This window comes from Zootoca vivipara, chromosome 9 (assembly GCF_963506605.1).
Source record: "Zootoca vivipara chromosome 9, rZooViv1.1, whole genome shotgun sequence".
NCBI classification, from domain to species: domain Eukaryota; kingdom Metazoa; phylum Chordata; class Lepidosauria; order Squamata; family Lacertidae; genus Zootoca; species Zootoca vivipara.
Window position 1 is genome coordinate 61,362,957 of NC_083284.1, and position 20,358 is coordinate 61,383,314.

The window sequence follows — 20,358 nt, forward strand, 5'->3', positions numbered from 1 at the left end:
CTGGTGGGGGTAAAAATGTTTTGCCAATCTGCTCCTTCCTCTGACTGGGTGGATCTTGGCGACACCCATACCTCATCCTCTGGTTCCTCAAACTCCGCTTCCCAGCGCCATGGTGAGCTGTTCTCCCGTGCCTCCTCCTCCTCCCCCTCCCTTTCCATGTGCCAGGGCTTGGGTCTGTGGGGAAAGAGGGCGTGAAATTCTTCCACCAAGAATTCTTCCTGTATCTGAGTGGCGGGGACCCATTCATTCTGGGACGGTGGAGCATCCTCCCATGCCATGAGGTACTCCAGGCCCCCCACCCCCCACCTTGAATCCAGGATGGCCGTGGCCTCATTGAGTTGCTCCCTGCCTTCCCTCTCCCCCCCTCCCTCGGGGGTTTGTTCGCTGTCTCGGAGCCTGCTGCTTTCCCTGTACGGCGACAGCAGCGATCTATGAAACACTGGATGCACCCTCATGTCCTCTGGCAGTGCCAGCCTGTATGCCACCGGGTTGACCTGTTGCGTGACCGTGAAGGGGCCCAGCCATTTGGGTGCCAGCTTTTTGCACCTCCCTCTGGTGGGAAGGCCCTCCGAGGACAACCACACCTTGTCCCCCACCCTGATGACCTCCCCTTGTCGCCTGTGGCGATCTGCCCCCTTTTTGTACGCTTCCTTGGCCCTCTCCAAGTGTTCTCTGAGCTGCTGGTGCACCGTCTCCAGTTCCTTTGCCCAATCCTCAGCCTGCGGGCCCTCCTCCTCCTCCTCCCCCTCCCTCTCTGGGAAAGATCTGAGGTCGCGCCCGTAATTGGCCTTAAAGGGCGACACCCCTGTGGAGACGTGCACTGCATTGTTGTAGGCAAATTCTGCTAGTGGCAGGCGATCCACCCAGTCCGTTTGCCGCTGGCTGACGTAGCATCTCAGGTACTGCTGCAGAATGGCGTTGACCCTCTCCGCTTGTCCGTTGGTCTGCGGGTGTCTAGCCGTTGACAAGCTGACCTCCACCTGCAGGAGGTTCATGAGCCGCCGCCAGAACCTGGAAACAAATTGGCGGCCACGATCCGAAATAACCCTTAAAGGTAATCCATGCAGTCTGAAAACGTGATCAACAAACAGTTTGGCTGTCTCTTCTGCCGAGACTGCCCTGGCACACGGTATAAAGTGACACATTTTGGACATGAGGTCCACCACCACCAACACTGCAGTCTTACCCCTGGACGAAGGCAGATCTGTGATGAAGTCCATGGACACCACTTCCCACGGCCTGTGTGGCGTGGCTAAGGGCTCCAGCAACCCTGGCGGCGCTGCTCTGACCACCTTCGCCCGCTGGCAGGTGTTACAGCCCCTTACATAGTCTCGAACATCTTCCCTCACCCCAGGCCACCAGAAGTGTCTCATGACTAGGTGAGTGGTCTTGTCCCTTCCAAAATGCCCCGCTGTTGGGTTGTCGTGCATCTGCTTGAGGACCGTACGTCGAAGCTGGGTGGTGGGTAGGTACAGCGCACCCTTGTAGAAAAGCAGCCCTCTGCGTTCTGCAAAGTCTTTTGCCTGCTCCCTCCCCCCTCTCAGTTCTCTGAAGATGCGGTTGGCAAATTCATCCGCTGCCGTCAGTGCTGTGAGTTCTGCCTCGCTCACCACTGCTGCTCCGCAGGACCATGCCGACGGGGGGAAAATGTGCCTCGGGGCTGGTGGCGCCTCCTCCTCCATGTACTCTGGCTTGCGGGAGAGGGCATCCGCCCTGACATTCTGCTCTCCCGGGATGTAGTGTATGGAGAAGTTGAAGTTCGAGAAGAACTCTGCCCACCGTATCTGCCGCTGGTTGAGCACCCTGGCAGTTCTCCAGAACTCCAGGTTCTTGTGGTCTGTGCACACCTGGATGGGGTGCTTGGCGCCCACCAGGAAGTGCCTCCAGTGCTGGAACGCCGCGTGGATCGCAAGAAGTTCCCGATCGAAAACTGTGTAGTTTCGCTCGGGCTGGGTCAACTTCCTGGAGAAGAAGGCACAGGGTCTCCACTCTCTGTTGGCGTCCAGTTGCAACAAAATGGCGCCCACAGCCTTATCAGAAGCATCTGTCTCAATGCGTAGGGGCGCGTCCTGAACCACGTGGAACAGGTTCTGGTCTGAGGCGAACACCCTCTTGAGGCTTTCGAACGCTGCTTGCGCCTCTGGTGTCCACCTGAACTTCTGCTTGCCTCTCAGGCAGTCAGTGATGGGAGCCGTAACTCGAGAGAAGTTCTTGATGAACTTCCTGTAGAAGTTGGCAAAGCCTAGTAGGCGTTGGGCATCTTTGCGCGTCCTGGGGCTGTGCCAGTCCAGGATGGTCTGCACCTTGTCCTTGTCCATCGCTAGCCCCTTGTCTGACAGTTTGTAGCCCAGGAAGTCCACCTCCTTGGTGTGAAACTTGCACTTCTCCAGCTTCACATACAGGTGGTTCTCCTTCAGGCGCTGTAACACCTCCCTGACGTCCTTCACGTGCTGCACTGGGTCGTTGGAGTAAATAAGGATGTCATCCAGAAAGACCAAGCATTTCCTGAAGAGTAGGGACCCCAGGACGTGGTGCATGAAGGCCTGGAAGCATGCTGAGCCCCCTTGCAACCCGAAGGGCATCACCAGATATTCAAAAGAGCCCAGAGGCGTGAACATCGTGGTTTTCCACTCATCGCCCTCCCGGATCCTGATCAAGTTGTACGCCCCCCTCAGGTCTAGCTTGGTGAAAATCTTGCCCCTGCGTGCCGCTGTCAGGAGATCATCCACTCTGGGCATGGGGAAAGCCACTGGCTCTGTCACCGAATTCAGCCGTCTAAAATCCACCACAAGACGGCGCTGTTGCGTGTCTTTCTTGTCCACCCAGAAGACCGGGCTGCCCCCTGCTGCCTTGCTTTCTCTGATGAACCCCCGCTTGAGGTTCTTGTCGATGAAAGCGCGCAGATCCTCCAGTTCCTGGTCTGACATGGCGTACAGCTTGGCTGGGGGTATAGTTGCCCCTGGCACCAGGTTGATCTGGCAGTCAAAAGGCCGGTGTGGGGGCAGGTGGTCGGACTCCGCTTCGCTGAAGACCTCCTGCAGGTCCCAGTATGGTTTGGGTATCGCCTCACCCCCTTTGACGTGCATGGTGGCCACCGTGGCTATCGGAGGCCCCTCCCCTGGTTGGTGCTGCATGCAATGTTCCAGGCAAAAGTCCGATCCAAAAGTGATGCATCTCTGATGCCAACTTATGGAGGGGTCGTGGCGCGCCAGCCAGCTCATGCCCAAAACGATTGGGGGGTCTGAGATGGTGGTGACGTTGAATGCCAGTGTCTCTGAGTGCCTTCCAACCGTCATTCTCATGGGGGGGGTTTGATGAGTGATGGCCCCTCCCAGCAGCTCTCTGCCGTCAATGGTTGCCACGTGCAGAGGAAAATCCAGCTGCAGAAGCTGGATCTGGTGCTCTTCTGCAAAGTTCCTCGAGAAGAAGTTCGCTGACGCCCCACTGTCAATTAAGGCGAGGACTGTCAGGGGATAGCCATTTGGGAGTGTGAGCGTCACTTCTAGAACCACTCCTGCTCTGGGAGGGGTGGGCTGGCTCTGCTCCTCTCTGTGCGGGTGGGTGGGCTGGGGCTGTTGTCTGCTGACTGTGCCTGGCTGCCGCCCCTTGTCTCCTGCAGCCAGGCTTTCCCGTTTCCCTGCTGTGGTGCTGCGTCAGTGGGGGAGGGCACAACCGTTCCCGCCTTTCCTTGCCACTCCCTGCGATGTGGGCAGTCTCTGACGAGATGCTGGGGGGAGTTGCAGAGAAAGCAATTCCCACCCCTTCCCTCCTTGCGCCTTGGCGCCGCTGGGGTTTGAAAAGCCCGCGCGCGCGCGCTATCAATCTGCATGGGTTCCTGGTCCTGACTGGCCCCAGGCGTGGCTTGAAAGGGTTGTTGAGGGAGTGGCTTCTCCTGCGACCGTGGGAACCAAGCCCGCTTTGCGCGCGTTGCTTGCTTGTCGCTCCACCTGGATTCCTGCCTCACCCCCACCGCCAGAGCCGCTTTGCTCAGTTGATCCATATTACTGGGCTTTGGACCTCTCGAGAGCTCATCCTTCACCTCCTCATGCAACCCCAAGTAGAACGCCGCTTGCATCGGGGCCGACTCCAGATCCCACCCCAATCTGTGCACCAGCATGGTGAATTTCGCCCAATACGCGCGAACTGTCATATTTCCTTGGCGTAAATTATGAAGTTCCTCCTTAGTCTGGTCCATATGACTATCGGACGAATACATCGTTTTCAAACCTTCTAGAAACAGTTTGACATTCTTCATGCAAGGATTCCTTGTTGCAATTAACGGTCTTAGCCACTCCCTGGCCGCCCCTGTAAGGTGCTCCACAATAAACGCTACTCTGTGCTCATCATCAGGGAACTCATCGTGGTGCAGCTCAAGAGCATACACAATCTCAGTCTCAAAGCCCTGAAACTCCTTCGGGTCTCCGTTGAACTTGCTTACTAGGGTCCCGGCTCTCCTTCCTGGCAGCACTTGGACTTGGGGTGCCCCTCCCGCCTTGTTTTTCTCTGCATCCAGCTTGTTTTGGAGGTCTACCGCCACCGCCCTTAAATGCTGCTCTTTTTCCTGAAGCTCTCTCACCTGTTCCGCAAGTTGTAGCCGGTCGTCCTGGACCTTCTTAGTCTCCTCTTTAGCTGCCTTCAATTCTCCCTGCGCCTGCAGCGACAGCTGTTGCAGTTCTAGCTGGGCTTGCTCAGCGATCTGCCGCCACTTCTCCGCCTCTGACACGCTCATCCCGGCAACTCCAAAGTAGCCCAAAAATGATTAGGAGGTTGCTGTCACAGTGGCCGGAGTGGACTACTTCAGAGTAACGACGCTACGCAGCTCTGCATTTTATTCTTTTATTGGTGCTGCGTATTTACAGTGCTCAAGTCATTGCTATTTACACGGAGCGATGTTGTCAGTCGGTTTCAGAACCTCCTAATGGCTTTTGGCGCGTCTTTCTCCAACACAAAAGCTTTGGCAGACCCATCCTCTTGCCCCTCCTCTTCCTGCGTAATTCTGGAGTTGGGGGGATGGGTCTTCCCCCCTTGCTTGCCCCTTCCTGTCCCACCTGGGACCTTGGCTCCTCTACCTTGCCTGAGCCTCGGACACGACTTCCTGCTTCCCCACTGGAATCGGAACTCTCTCTGCTTTCCCCTTTGCTCGGGGACGGGCTTGAACTCAGGAGGGGAGGGACTTCGCGATATCCCCTGTCCCTCACAACATGTTTATGAACAATTATAACCTTAAAATTTACAACAAGAGCATAGACTTAATGAGCTCTATATTAAATGTGTATTCAGGCAGAATGGAATATTGTTTCCTTGCCTCCTACCTTTGCCCCCAAATGAATACCTGCTAGCTTCCTGCTGGAGGTCACGACAGGAAAGGGATTGCACAAAACCGTCTTATTTGTTGGGATTCATTTGTGTGTGTGTGTGAGAGAGAGAGAGAGGAGAATTTGAAAGTCATATTGTTCATCTCTAATCTGGACACAGTCCACTCTATTACCTCAACGTTCTAGCATCTCATTTTGCAGTATATGTAGACCCAGCCAGCATTAACTTCCTTTAAAAGAGAAACTGACAGAAGATAGCCGGTGCTGTATGTCTGAGTGTCTCGCCCTTGTATGCAGCCCACACACACAGTCTGCTTGGTGATTTCAATTTTTTTAAATGCTTTCAGAAACTACTTTCTTCAAAAGAAGACATGCTGTTACACAGTACCAATCTTCCCTAGTTCCCTTTATGAATCAGTTTGCCTTTTAAAAAATGAAGGGCAAAGCTAAGAATTTAATGAAAGAGCTAGTGCCGTGCTGCTTTTATTTTACTTATTTGTATGGTTTAAATAAATTTTATATATTTATATAGTTTTAATTCTATCAACTTTTGGGTGTGGGATATGTCCTACAGGCTAGACATGCCTATATTCCATTATGTCTATGATATATTTATAATATTTTGCTAAACAATATGGCCTGCAATATTTGCCTCCTCAGGTAGAATTGTCTAGAGCTGTAGAACATGGGGGGGAAATGGTTAAACAAGGACGAGGAACTGATCATCATCTTCCTTAAAAGAACAGCTTAAATGAAGGTGTCCTCCCCCTACATGCACACAGTTAAAACAAAAATCTCAGGTTCATCTACATGTAATAAAAGGTGTGGGATTCAACCAAGTTTTACTCAGAGTATACACATTGGGGGTAAATGGACCTAACTTAAGTCATGTTTGTTAATTTCAATGGATCTACTCTGAAGAAAATTTAGTTGAACACCACCCAAACGAAACAAGAAATTCTTTTCCAAATATAGCATTTGCCTATGGAACTTATTTCCACATTACAGTAAGATGGCTGATTATTCTGATTATTCATAACCTTAAAAGGTTATGATTATACTTGGATGGCTTTATCAGCAACGGTTTACCATGACGATCAAACCCACAATATATCCAGAAGCAAGTACTCTTCTAACCACCATACTTGGCACTTTGACAAGAGGAAATGGATATCAGTCTCATGATGTATATATGAAACCACCTGAACATCCTGTCTGGCCACTGTTAAAGTGCAAAATAATGAGGTAATGGGTAAGTAATTCAGCTTGGCATTCAAATTCTTATATCAAATCAGTGCCACAACTTCCATTGCAACTTTTGATGTCAAAAGAGCTGAACATTTACAACATTTTTACTTCTTAGATTATCCAGTGTAGCCAAACTTACCCGCATAGATCCAGTCTTAATATTTTTGCTTTTAGTGTAGCTCCCTGCTGAAAAGCTCTCCTCACACAGCAGCAGTACATTTTAATAACATCCTATAGAAACTGAGAGGCAAATGGCTCATCTCATTTGCAATAGCTGTGGGAGTTTCAGAGTGCGGTCCGCCCCAAATTTCCTTAATTCCCAGCTCCACCAGCCCTTGCTTGGCCAGTCTGACTAGATGAGATACTAAGGACTTGCAATCACAACTAGAGACGTCAGAGAGAGTTTCAGATGTTTAGCTTCTCTGGCTGCTGGGATATTTATGTCTCTTAACTTTCATTTTGTTTGTAAAAGCAACATAGTATGAACACACATATCTGGTGCAAGTTCCATAGGTGAAAATGTAACAGTTAAGCATCAGAGTTATACACATAAAAATATTCGAGTGTACCAATGTGTGTATCAAAATACAACAGAAAGAAAACTGAAAGGTGGTATGCATGCAGCCCAAGATATTCTGAATACAGTCATACCTTGGTTTTCAAAGAGCCTAGTTCTCAAACGTTTTGGCTCCCGAACGATCGAACCCCCGGAAGTGACCGTTCTGGTTTTCAAAAGTTCTTTTGGAAGCCGAACACCGATGGGGCTTCCGGAGCTTCTGATTGGCTGCAGGAGCTTCCTGCAGCCAATCAGAATCAGTGTTTTGGTTTTCGAACATTTTGGAAGTTGAACGGACTTCTGGAATGGATTCGATTCGACTTCCAAGGTACAACTGTACTGAATATCCTCATAATGGCAACCACCACTCAATCTGAGGTTCATTTGAGCTTAGTGAGGTGTGCACTTCATACTTATCAGTAATCATCAGACTACTTGAACACTTGGAAAAACAACAGCAGCCACCTTTGATCAAGAGAAAGGGCCAGCAAGTAACACAGATCTATGCTTGCCAAATGTAAATAACGGAAAGCGAGAGGTGAGGAGCACTGAATTTTGGTCTCTCACAGGGCACCGCTAAAATCTCAAAGACCAAAGTCTGCTCCTACTGTATCCAATGAAATCATTCCTTCTGTGCAAGGGCTTCTATTTGTCTAAGGGAGCTTACCCTTCCTTCCTTCCTTCCTTCCTTCCTTCCTTCCTTCCTTCCTTCCTTCCTTCCTTCCTTCCTTCCTTCCTTCCTTCCTTCCTTCCTTCCTTCCTTTCCCTCCCCAAAAAATCTGCTCTGGAAGGTAGGGGGAAACCCCAGAAAAGATCTGGAGGCATGTGGAAGAGGGGTGAGAGGGAGGAGAATTTCTGTTGCAGAAGTCCTTGTGCGAACAGAGTGACTTCACTGGATACAACCCACAGTCTATCAAAATGAGATAATACCACTGCGCTCCCTCCTACCCCTTCCTTTCATTACCCTTATGGTAATATAAAAGTAAGTTATGCGTACATGAACCTAAACATTCTCTTCTGTACATCTAAAAGCCTCAAAAATTATCTTAGGACACTCTTTTTCCACACAGGAAATTTTAACACTGGGCTGCTGAATAAGCTGAGCTGCACAGGATGAGTCAATGGCAAAATCAGTTCAGGTCCTTAAAACATGGGTCTTTTTGTCTCTCACTTACAGCAATCTATGAACTGCGGTGAAAGAAATGATAGGAAAATCAAACAGACTTGCTTGTGGACACGGAAGAAGAACTTTACAATTCATGTACCAATTAATACACAGAATTCAGCCCAGCTCAACATCAAATTCAGTGTCTTTCAGCAGCTACAACCACTAGCAAACAAACAGGAAAAAGGCACCTTTGCTCACTTGCAATCAGGTTTCATCTTGAAGTTGCAAACAGAGGACTCTGCACCAGATCTGACCCATGGAAAGACAGACATTAGATAGCAAAAACTCAGTCACCAACATAAAGTAGCAGAACTCCAGCACTTTTGCTCCCTTTTCAAAGCGGCACTTCAGGAAAAATTGCTGCTGATCACAGGTTTAATTAGACTGATTTGAAGGATGCAGCCATCGCAAGTGAGAAATGATTAGGCTTATTGTAAAGTTGAGGAAGGGATGATGACAGCTGGAATAGCTCAGTCAGTAGAGAATGGGACCCTTAATTTCAGGGTTGTGGGTTCAAGCCCCACCTTGGGCAAAAGGTTCCTGCATTGCAGGGGGTTAAGTTAGATGACGCATGTGGTGCCTCCTGTGATTCTATGAAGATGTCTGTAATCATGGTTCAAGCATATATTTAATTCTTAACATGAATCTCATATATCTGTAGGGGTAAGAACACAGACAACTATAGATACATACAGTACACTGTTATAAGATTAGTCCTACAGAAAACAATGTTTCTCTTTCTCCTTAAGATGATGTTAAATACAAAATGACTCTTTGTGGTGTCCAAAACAAAACAAAAAATGTCTAAAAACAAAACATCCCCTTCCAAGAGGTACGTTTATACTGCAAACAAACCAGCTGAAGGAAGCCAAAACAAATGAAGTGGCTAGTACAAAGCAATGGTCTATAGTGGGTCTGCCATGTCGAAATTCTGCTTGCTCTTCGGCAAGAATAGCTTCATCAGTTATCCAATCAAGTAGGTCATTGTAAAGATACTTTGCATATAATTTGTTAATTACAGGTAGCAAACTAATTGGTCTATAGAACTAGCCCCTTTTGACTACCGCTGTGGCCCAGACTTAAGGAAATAAACTGGATGAATAAATAAACGAGAGTATTACTGCCAGCAGGGAGGCCCACCAGTCGATGTTAGATTTCAACAGTTCTGGGGGCAAATAGTCTAAGCCTGGTGCTTTATTATTTTTAAACTGTGAAATAAGGTTATTGACCTCAGTTATAGATACTGGAGGCCAGTCTGGTAAGTTTTCCAAAGATTCTGCATCCTACCCAATGATAGAGTGACATTTTGACACTCTGGCACCCTATCAAAATTTAACAATTCCAAAATACAGATGCATTTTCACTTTCACAAGATTTAATGTACAGTACTGCCTTCGGCTGTACTTGAGGGTCGATTTCAAAAAATTTCACTGGAGAAACAGTTATGTCCATGTGGAGGTGGCAGTATTGAGTTAGTGCCACATGTGCTTCTGGCTTGCACTCTTTACAAAGATTTGAGGAGTGAGGTTATTACCCCTCTATTATTGCCCATGCTGGGTCGCTCAACCATTGCTACTGTGTTCTTTCTTTTAGCAGATCATGATGATCAGGTGGCAGCAAGAACTGCAAGGTTTTTAGTGGGGGTAATTAAAATAAGATCCATTATTTGATTATTGATGTACACCTCCAAAATTTATTTTGTATAGTTACCGTAAGTTCATAGAATCATAGAATCATAGAGTTGGAAGAGACCACAAGGGCCATCCAGTCCAACCCCCTGCCAAGCAGGAAACACCATCAAAGCATTATTGACATATGCCTGTCAAGCCTCTGCTTAAAGACCTCCAAAGAAGGAGACTCCACCACACTCCTTGGTAGCAAATTCCACTGCCGAACAGCTCTTACTGTCAGGAAGTTCTTCCTAATGTTTAGGTGGAATCTTCTTTCTTGAAGTTTGAATCCATTGCTCCGTGTCCGCTTCTCTGGAGCAGCAGAAAACAATCTTTCTCCCTCCTCCATATGACGTCCTTTCATATATTTGAACATGGCTATCATATCACCCCTTAATCTTCTCTTCTCCAGGCTAAACATACCCAGCTCCCTAAGCCGTTCCTCATAAGGCATCGTTTCCAGGCCTTTGACCATTTTGGTTGCCCTCTTCTGGACACGTTCCAGCTTGTCAGTATCCTTCTTGAACTGTGGTGCCCAGAACTGGACACAGTACTCCAGGTGAGGTCTGACCAGAGCAGAATACAGTGGTACTATTACTTCCCTAGATCTAGATGCTATACTCCTATTGATGCAGCCCAGAATTGCATTGGCTTTTTTAGCTGCTGCATCACACTGCTGACTCATGTCAAGTCTGTGGTCTACCAAGACTCCTAGATCCTTTTCACATGTACTGCCTCTATCTTTTCACCTCTCTCTTCAGTACATTTCATTTCATTTTATTGCTATGGCTAGTGGCTGATGCAAAATAAAGATTCTTCTGAATGAAGTAGCTGAAAATTAGTTTAACATTATTGCTGTGTTCTCTGCATAGAAGCAAAACTCTGCACTAGTGTGCCGAATTTAGCAACAAAAGCTTGATGCTGCCATAGCTTTGCATCTGCTTTGCATGCAGAAGGTCCTTGGTTCAATCTTTAGCATCTCCAGGTGGAACTCAGAATATTTCCTGCCTGAAATCTGTGTAGTTGGTGTGGTCAGTACTGAGCAAGATGATCCAATGGATTGACTCAGTTATAAAGAAGCTTCCCATGTTCCTACAGCCAGCATCGATCATGCAAATCTGGCACCGGTGAATGACTTCCCTTGTTTTGCATAATGCCTTCTACAATTTATTTACTGATCTGCATAATTTTTGCTGCTTCTGCTAACTGATGAGAAAGAAAGACAAGAATCTATGCATGGCACTAATCCCACCCCCCATGCCTTGGGGACAGAAACACTGCCAAGCTGAGCAAATTCCTGAACTATACTGAGAATGGGTAAGGAAAAAATGGTGGGTTTTGGTTACAAAAATGGCCATCAGCATAGAATCTGCTATGTTCAGTGGTCTTTGGACAAACTAAGGTGTTCAAATATTGTGCAGCTTGTACAGAAACCAACTTTTCACTGCATATAAAAGGTAAGTCTAAATCATAGTTATGACTGCTGATTTCCGGGGCATTGGAAAATAACTTTTGATGGAAGTTACACAGATAATACCGGTAATGTTGGTATATTATACAAATTTTGCTAAATATATAATTGCATGGGTGAAAAAATGGGCTCAATATCTATTTCCCTCCAATTCCTTATATACTTCTAACGTGACCTTTAGTGCTGAATACATTTCCACCAGTGTTTTGTACTCTCTACCTGCTGCCAAAAAAGGTCATTTAAATATATTTCTAGCAAAGACTGTCATATGAAGTGGAAACAGGAAAAAAAATGTATTACCGGTAAAAGGGAAAATGTGAATGCATTATGGAACACTAAAAAGAAGAAGTCAGATCAGAACACATTCATCTGTTTTTAACAAAAGGAAATAAGACTCTGAAGCTCTCCTTTGTCTTGCAGATGCTATTCTGTTTTAAAGAATGACGAAATGATAAATAAGCATTTTCAGATATGTTTCTAATTTCTCAACTCCATCCTAAAATGGATTATTTTGCCTACAAGATGAATAATGGGCTTGATGAGTCTATGTCTTTATATAGGAATATGCAATATTTGTATGCATGGATGTTCATATTTAAACACGAAATATTTATGGTTGAATTATGTTGGTTTAACTGAGTTGTGAGTCAGTAACTCAGTTCACACATTATGCAAAGCCAAACCATGGCTTAGCACACAAACATGCAAGTGTGCTGATTCCCAGAGAGGTAAGCTCCTCCCCTGGTCCTACTGCTGCTTTCTACCTGGGGCTTAGTAGCATGTCATCTGAACATGAGGACATTGTTCCTCTCGCTACAGACAAACCACAAGCTGTAAACCAAGGACAAACCCAAGTTCAGGTGACGCCTACTAAGCCAAATCATAGCATAGACATCAGTAGCATGGCATCAGCAGGACCAGGGAAAGACGGCAAATGTGATCTGCCTTTCAGGAGCCTGCATGCTTGCATGTTCACATTAAGCCATGGTTTAGCATTATGCGCAAACTGGGCCAATCTGCCTTTCAATTATTATTACGATCCGCTCCTGAATAAACACACACATACACAGCTATACTTCTTAGATTCCTAAAGTGGATGTAACTTCTGGGTTGTGTCTATTTGCTCAAGTGGATTACATTGGCATATTTCTGAATAAATGTAAGCCACAACAGTCTATAAAATTACATTTACTGTTGTCTTGCAAAGTCCCATGCCTAGCACTTTGCAAGATCCATTAATCAGCTTATTGCCTATGCTTTGCAGGCTGTGCCTTTGTGTGCACCGTTTGATTCCATACTGTGTAGAAGGAAATGGATCACCTAACACAGGCATCCCCAAACTTCGGCCCTCCAGATGTTTTGGACTACAATTCCCATCTTCCTGTTAGCTAGAGATCATGGGAGTTGTAGGCCAAAACATCTGGAGGGCCACAGTTTGGGGATGCCTGACCTAACACCACTGTAATGTCAAGTGATTGCCCCTGCCCCCTATAAAACTTGCCAACAGGTGGCTTGGCTGGGGGGGGGGTAGGATTTAACAAACTGGCCAGCTGTCCGGATCTAGTTCCCCACTCCTGATTTTAACCCTCTTGCTTTCCTTCACCTTTAACAAATCCCCCCTCAATTACATTTCTCTGTTTCCACAATGTTCCCAAATCACTAGCTCAAAGTCTCAGGCAAATGTAGCTGAGCCAGACAAAATGCTACACATATTAGGAAGATTCCTCCTTTTCAAGGCTGAACTGGAGTCTTCTTTCACAACAGTTACACAGAATGCTATAACCAGGCTCTAGTATTTATACTGGGCCTAGAAAACAGAGGCCTTTAACTGCTTGCCTATGTTAATTTTTCTTTATTTTAGTTTTATCTTTCGTAAACCACTTTGAGGTAGCTGGGTTTGTTTGTTTTTTACAATCCAGAGGCATATAAACTTTATGAAATAAAAAAATAAATATTACAGAAGCTGATGTTGGCCATCCCTATTTCTAAGGCTGCCTGCATGTTAACAATTCTGCAGAAGCAACAACAGCAAATGAATAATGTGGAATTGGTTGCAAAATCTGACTTCCTAAGGATCTTGCATCTCTTTTTTAGAAACAGCAAATGTTGCAAAACAGATGCTTGAAAGCACGTCTAAAGACTAAAGGTGTGGTTACAGTTTTCCTCATAGCTCTTTGTCCTTTACCATCAAAACTGATTATGCAAAAGGTAAGTAATTATGCACAACTTTAGTTACAGGTAGGTAGCCGTGTTGGTCTGAGTCGAAGCAAAATAAGAAAATTCCTTCAGTAGCACCTTAAAGACCAACTAAGTTTATATTTTGGTATGAGCTTTCGTGTGCATGCACACTTCTTCAGATACACTAGAAACAGAAGTGTCAGACCCTATATATATACAGAGGGTGGTGGGGGTGGGTGGGAATGGGAGATGGGCTGATGGGAGTGGTAAACCTGTAGATGGGTGTTAATGGCTGCTGATGGCTGCAATTAGTCCTGGGCTGAGGTGCTAAAGAAAGCTTGATCATGCATAATGAGATAAGAATCCGATATCTCTATTCATCCCAGGTGCTTCCATGGTGTAACAAAAAGAACATCGACCACCAACCACCACCGAAAAGATGTTACACAAAAAGGGACTCCACGTGGACCCCTCCTGATGGACGCAATACCACACTAGATCTGTACATCGACTGCTTCCGCCACAGAATCCAAACGGATGTGACCAGAAAACACCATCACTTACAACAAAATCTAAACCATGCTGAAAGGAGAGCCATAGAAAATCTCAGGAACAACCCAGACATTATAATTAAAGAGGCAGACAAGGGTGGAGCTGTCGTCATCATGAACAAAACTGATTACATCCAAGAGGCCCACAGACAACTTTCCAATACTGCCTTTTACATGAAATTGGACTCAGACCCCACACAAGCATACAAAAAAGAACTGAACAAGATTGTCAAGGAGCTACCCCTACACATCCAAGAACAGATCCTCACAAACACACCAGCGGAACCTCGACCAGGAACTTTCTACCTTCTACCTAAAATACACAAACCAGGAAATCCAGGACGCCCCATCATCTCAGGTATTGGCACCATTACAGTGGGTGTTTCCGGCTATATGGACTCTGTTCTGAAACCATATGCTATCAGTGCTCCCAGCTACGTACGTGACACCACAGATTTTCTGAGGAAAATACAATCTTTGAACAATCTTCCTAACAATACTATACTAGCCACTATGGATGTGGAATCTCTGTACACCAACATCCCACACAATGATGGTTTACAAGCCATAAGGAACACCATTTCAGATAAAACCACAGCGGACTTTGCTACCAAACTCTGCCACTTTGTCCTTACCCACAACCACTTCAAATTTGGTGATGACCTGTTCCTCCAGATCAGCGGCACAGCCATGGGCACCCGCATGGCCCCACAGTATGCCAACATCTTCATGGCAGACTTAGAACATCGTTTCCTAGACTCCTACCCACTCAAACCTCTCTTGTACCTACGATACATTGACGATATCTTTATTATCTGGACACATGGACAACAGACCCTGGAAACCTTCCACCAGACATTCAATGACTTTCACCCCACCATCAACCTAACAATGAACCAATCTATGCAAGAAATACATTTTTTGGACACTACTATAAAAATACAGGATGGACATATAGACACCACCTTATACAGAAAACCAACTGACCGACAAACATATCTACATGCTTCTAGCTACCATCCCAAACATACCAAACAATCCATCGTATACAGCCAGGCCCTACGTTACAACCGTATCTGTTCCAACTCTACAGACAGAGAATCTCACCTAAGAGATCTACAGCAAACCTTTTTAGAACTAAAATATCCACCTGATGAAGTTAAACAACAGATCAACAGAGCCAGACTGATACCTAGGGAGAACCTGCTGCAAGACAGACCCAAAAAAGAAAATAACAGAACACCACTAGTCATCACATACAGCTCCCAAGTTAAAACAGTACAACGCATCATCAGAGATCTACAGCCTCTCCTGGACAATGACAGCTCCCTTTCTCAAGCTCTGGGAGGAAGACCTTTCATTGCCTACAGACAGCCACCCAATCTTAAACAACTCCTCACCCACAATAATACAACCACCAGACTTAACATGGACACTGGTACCAGAGCCTGCAATAAACCCAGATGCCAACTTTGCTGCCACATACACCCGGACAACATCATTACTGGCCCCAACAACATCCAACATACCATCTCAGGACTATTTAATTGCTCATCTTCTAACATTGTGTATGCCATCAAATGCCAACGGTGCCCTTCAGCTCTCTATATTGGACAAACAGGCCAAACCCTACGCCAAAGGATAAATGGACATAAATCTGACATCAGGAACCATAAGACTGAAAAACCAGTAGGAGAACACTTCAATCTCCCAGGACATTCTATACAAGATCTCAAAGCAGCTGTTTTATTACAGAGAAATTTCAGGAACAGACTGGAAAGGGAAGTTGCTGAATTGGAAATCATTACCAAGCTTAAAACCATGGAAGCACCTGGGATGAATAGAGATATCGGATTCTTATCTCATTATGCATGATCAAGCTTTCTTTAGCACCTCAGCCCAGGACTAATTGCAGCCATCAGCAGCCATTAACACCCATCTACAGGTTTACCACTCCCATCAGCCCATCTCCCATTCCCACCCACCCCCACCACCCTCTGTATATATATAGGGTCTGACACTTCTGTTTCTAGTGTATCTGAAGAAGTGTGCATGCACACGAAAGCTCATACCAAAATATAAACTTAGTTGGTCTTTAAGGTGCTACTGAAGGAATTTTCTTATTATGCACAACTTGTTTAATTTGCATAACATATATATGTTACAGTATATACCGGTATGTAACTTCTTGCATTATCTGGCCTTTGTTGATACTGGATTTTTGAAGCACACTGCTCCTGTGTCCTACCAATTATTCCTGAACACACACAGTCCCATACTCTCCAACTTTTCTCAGATGAAAATAGGAATGTTCTATTCTACATCAGGAAGCTTCTCCTGCGTTTGATCTCCCACACACACATACGTCATATACACACATACAACTGACACCTTGAGCCAATTGCAACCTCTCAGCCTAACCTACATCACAGGATTGTTGTAAAGAAAAAAAGGGAAGGGATCGTGTACAATACCTTCAACAGATAAATGGGATGAAATAAAATTTTAGCTATAATCAGCCTTGAGTCAGGGGAAGAGGCAGGAAATACTGCTGCTGCTACAGTACTACAGTCAAAGCTCGGTTTTCGAACGTCTTAGCTGCCAAACGTTTTGGAAGCCAAATGCCAAAAACCCGTAAATGAATGCTTCCATTTCTGAACACACCTCAGAAGTCGAACAGCTTCCAAGGCACATTTCTCAATTTTCCCCATTGAACTTGCTGACGTGACAGCCCTTTGATCCTCAGTTTTTGAACGTTTTGGAAGTCGAACAGACTTCTGGAACAGATTACATGTACGTTCGAAAACCAAGGTTCTACTGTAATAGAAACTGAGAATGATCAGGAACATACCAAAGAGTAAATCCGATTGAACTCAGTGGGACTCACCTCTGAGTAAAAATGCTTAGGATTGCAGTGTAAGACTGCACAGCCTTTACCCAGTTACCTGGGAGTAAATGCTATTGAATACAATGGAATTTACTTCTGAGTAGACATGTAAAGGCTTGCAGTGTAAGGCTCAATTTACAATAAAGGAATAAACACTCCACACATTTCCTTTAAAAAAATGCTGGCTGCTGAAACATTGCAATTAAAGGATTTAAAGTGGATTTGTTACATTTTCCTTTAAAAATAAAAAAAGGCCTCGGATGCCAGCTTCATTTAGTGCAGGTATATTATTTTCAGGATAAACGGGACTCTTTTTTTGCACCTACACACAGCAAAGGCTCCTGTTTCCAATAAGGATGGGGGGGGGGTCCTGATCTCTCCACCACTTTTAATTATATTCCCGATATTTGGGGGAAAGGAGAAAACAGAAAAGAAAACCAGGACATTCCAGGATCAGATCAGAAACCAGTATGGCTTCTGTAATTCCAGAACTGTCCCTGGAAAATTGGGACACTTGGAGGGTCTACAGTCCTGGATAGCTCTCCTCAGACCCTGAGGTTCTGGGTCCCAGTTTTCCATTCCGTCAGGCTATGATATAGTAAAATATAAAAAGAACTCTCTCACATTCCATGCATGTTTACATGGAAATAAGTCCCTCTATGTTCATTGAAGCTGTTCCTTAAGTTCCATGGGCTTCAAGCAGGTGCCTGCTTACCTTTCCAAATGAAACCAATGGGGCTTAAGGCAGATCTGGAACTTGACCAGAATAACTGCAATACAGATTTCTTGTGTCATTAAAAGAAGTTACATTCTACTTTCACTGCGACTCAGAAGGTGGTATGTGACATTTCACACACTGATTAGAATCCTATTGCAGGGTGAGGCAATACCATATCATAAAATCTGCTTAACTTTCCCCCCATATGTGGCATTTGCAAGCACCGGGCTCCTCCATGCCAACCTCTAATAGTATCAAAATCTAAGATAAATTATTGACAACAGCTCATGCTACCTAGCAATAAACAGTTATTTATGCTAAACCTTCCACAACCAGCTAAGACCAGAAGAAAAAGGCGAAAGGAAAAGACTAGTCTTCTGTGAAAACTGCATCATCAATTCCTCTGGGTTAAATTAATCAGGAGATCTTAATCTGAGTTCTTCTTCAGAGAATGCTGTCTACCACAGTGTTTCTCAACCTTTTTTCGGCCACGGCACACTTGTTCCGTGAAAAAAATCACGCGGCACACCACCATTAAAAAAGTTTAAAAATTTAACTCTGTGCCGCCCTATATTGACTATAATTATGACTGTAAGTCTTAGAAACACTTGCCAATTGCTGTGTTGGTTGCAATCTCCTGTAATAAGGCTTCACAAGCCGCTGATTTCTCTGCCAGCACGTGCTCCTCGCCGAAGAGGCCGCTCACTCCCTGACAGAGTGACAGTTTGGATGCTGGCTGGACAAAAGAGGCTCTTCTCTTTGCACCTATGGAGTCCCTGTGCGATTTTTATGCGTTACAAAATGCATCGTTTCATTTCCACATGGCTCCGCTCCTCCCGTCGAACCCGGCTGGGCCGTCCCGAGGTTGCGGTGCATGTTGGGATACTGGGGGTTCTGCTGCTTTTTCCTCTCTGGGGGGTCTGGGCTGAGGTTGCGGCTGCAGAGATGGTGAGTAGGGGAGGGGGAGCGCTCGACGGCTTTCGATTGGGTGCGGAAGACCATAGACAACTAAGTCAAAGGGACGCTCGAGGAGGAACCATAGAGATAAAAGAGAGAGCGGAGACTGGTGGTGGTGCGGGCGGGGCAGGCAGGCGGGTTATGACAGGAATCGCTGCCATCTTGTGAAGGGCGCGCTCAAACGCAGCCATGCTGAGAAGGTTCTCCGCACATAGGTACGGTAGTTCTGCAAATCGCCCTTCTCGTCGCCGCACGTCGCGGCACACCACCCAGCGTCTCGCGGCACAGTAGTGTGCCGCGGAACAGCGGTTGAGAAACGCTGGTCTACCACATTATGTAGGTGCTGGATAAGACTAAGGCAGCCATTTTACAAGATCTTTTCACTTGTTTTCATAACTGTCTCCCCAAATGAGCTTCTGTAGAGTGATACGTTATTCCGAGGTGACTGAAATTGTGGTATTTTTTGCTTTCTGGAGGCAGCTGTGCCAAGCACGTGCAACTATATATTGCCTGAAAATCAACTTAATAGAGCAACCACCCACGCAAAGTCTCGTCACGCTTTATGGAACACCATATTTGTCCGCAAATAGAGGAAGTGTCCAGAGCAAATGCAGAATATAGTATATAGTATCTGGGCATGCAATTTCAATAGATATTTGGTATTTCTAGAATAAAGAAAAGGGCAAAACACATAAAGTTTGCACATACCGTGTTTCTCCGAAAAATAAGCCATACCCCGAAAATAAGCCATAGTGATAGGCAGTTTAACCTTGTAGGTTAAACTGTACCATACTTAATAAAAAAAAGACATCCTTTGAAAATAAGCCACCGTGCGTTTTTTGGAGGAAAAATAAATATAAGACGGTGTTTTATTTTTGGAGAAACACGGTAGGTCCACTAACCCAAGTCTGGCCAACTTACTTTGGATCCAACCATTAGCTATAAAATTTACTAATGCAATATATTCAAAATTAGACAACACTCCAGAAAGTAAAACAGTTTCCATTCTTACATGTTTTAGCCCAGGCATAGGCAAACTGCAGCCCTCCAGATGTTTGGGGCTACAATTCCCATCATCCCTAGCTAAAAGGTCAGGGATGGTGGTAATTGTAGTCCCAAACATCTGGAGGGCAGGAGTTTGCCTGTGCCTGTTTTAGCCATTATATGTCCCTGATTTCAGTAACATTATGTTGGGAAATATAGGAATTCATTTTACCAAAAGTCAGATACATGTAGGAGTTTCAGGATCAAAGCGGACATGACAGTGACAAACCCCTTGTTCTTTTCATCCGTGTATCTCTCCTACTCGCAAATAAAGCAGTGCCTATGTTTTATTTTTAACAGTAAAAGTAGCCTGTAGGAGAATTCCTAGCTCACTTGTATCAGAGCCAAGGAAGAGAGAAACATGATTGGCGAAATGGACTGAGAGGCGTATTAAGTAATTTGTGCACACAAGAGAGCTCGGTGTCCCTGCCCTTGTTTAACTGTTTTAAGTATGTCATTAAGTTACATATAGACCATACACACAGTGTAAGAATCCTGAGAACTGTTGGTTAAGGGTGCTGGGAACTGTAGCTCTGGGGGATAAATTACAGTTTCAGGATTATTGGGGGGGGGGGACAGATTTACTTTAAGCTTG

The 20,358-nt window shown here is 45.5% G+C and overlaps 1 protein-coding gene across 4 annotated transcripts in view; it reads right to left on the bottom strand.

The window, feature by feature from the left end:
• Positions 1-20,358, bottom strand: part of TEC (tec protein tyrosine kinase) — a 77,904-nt gene that overhangs the window by 47,311 nt on the left and 10,235 nt on the right. The gene's annotated exons all lie outside the window — the stretch shown is intronic.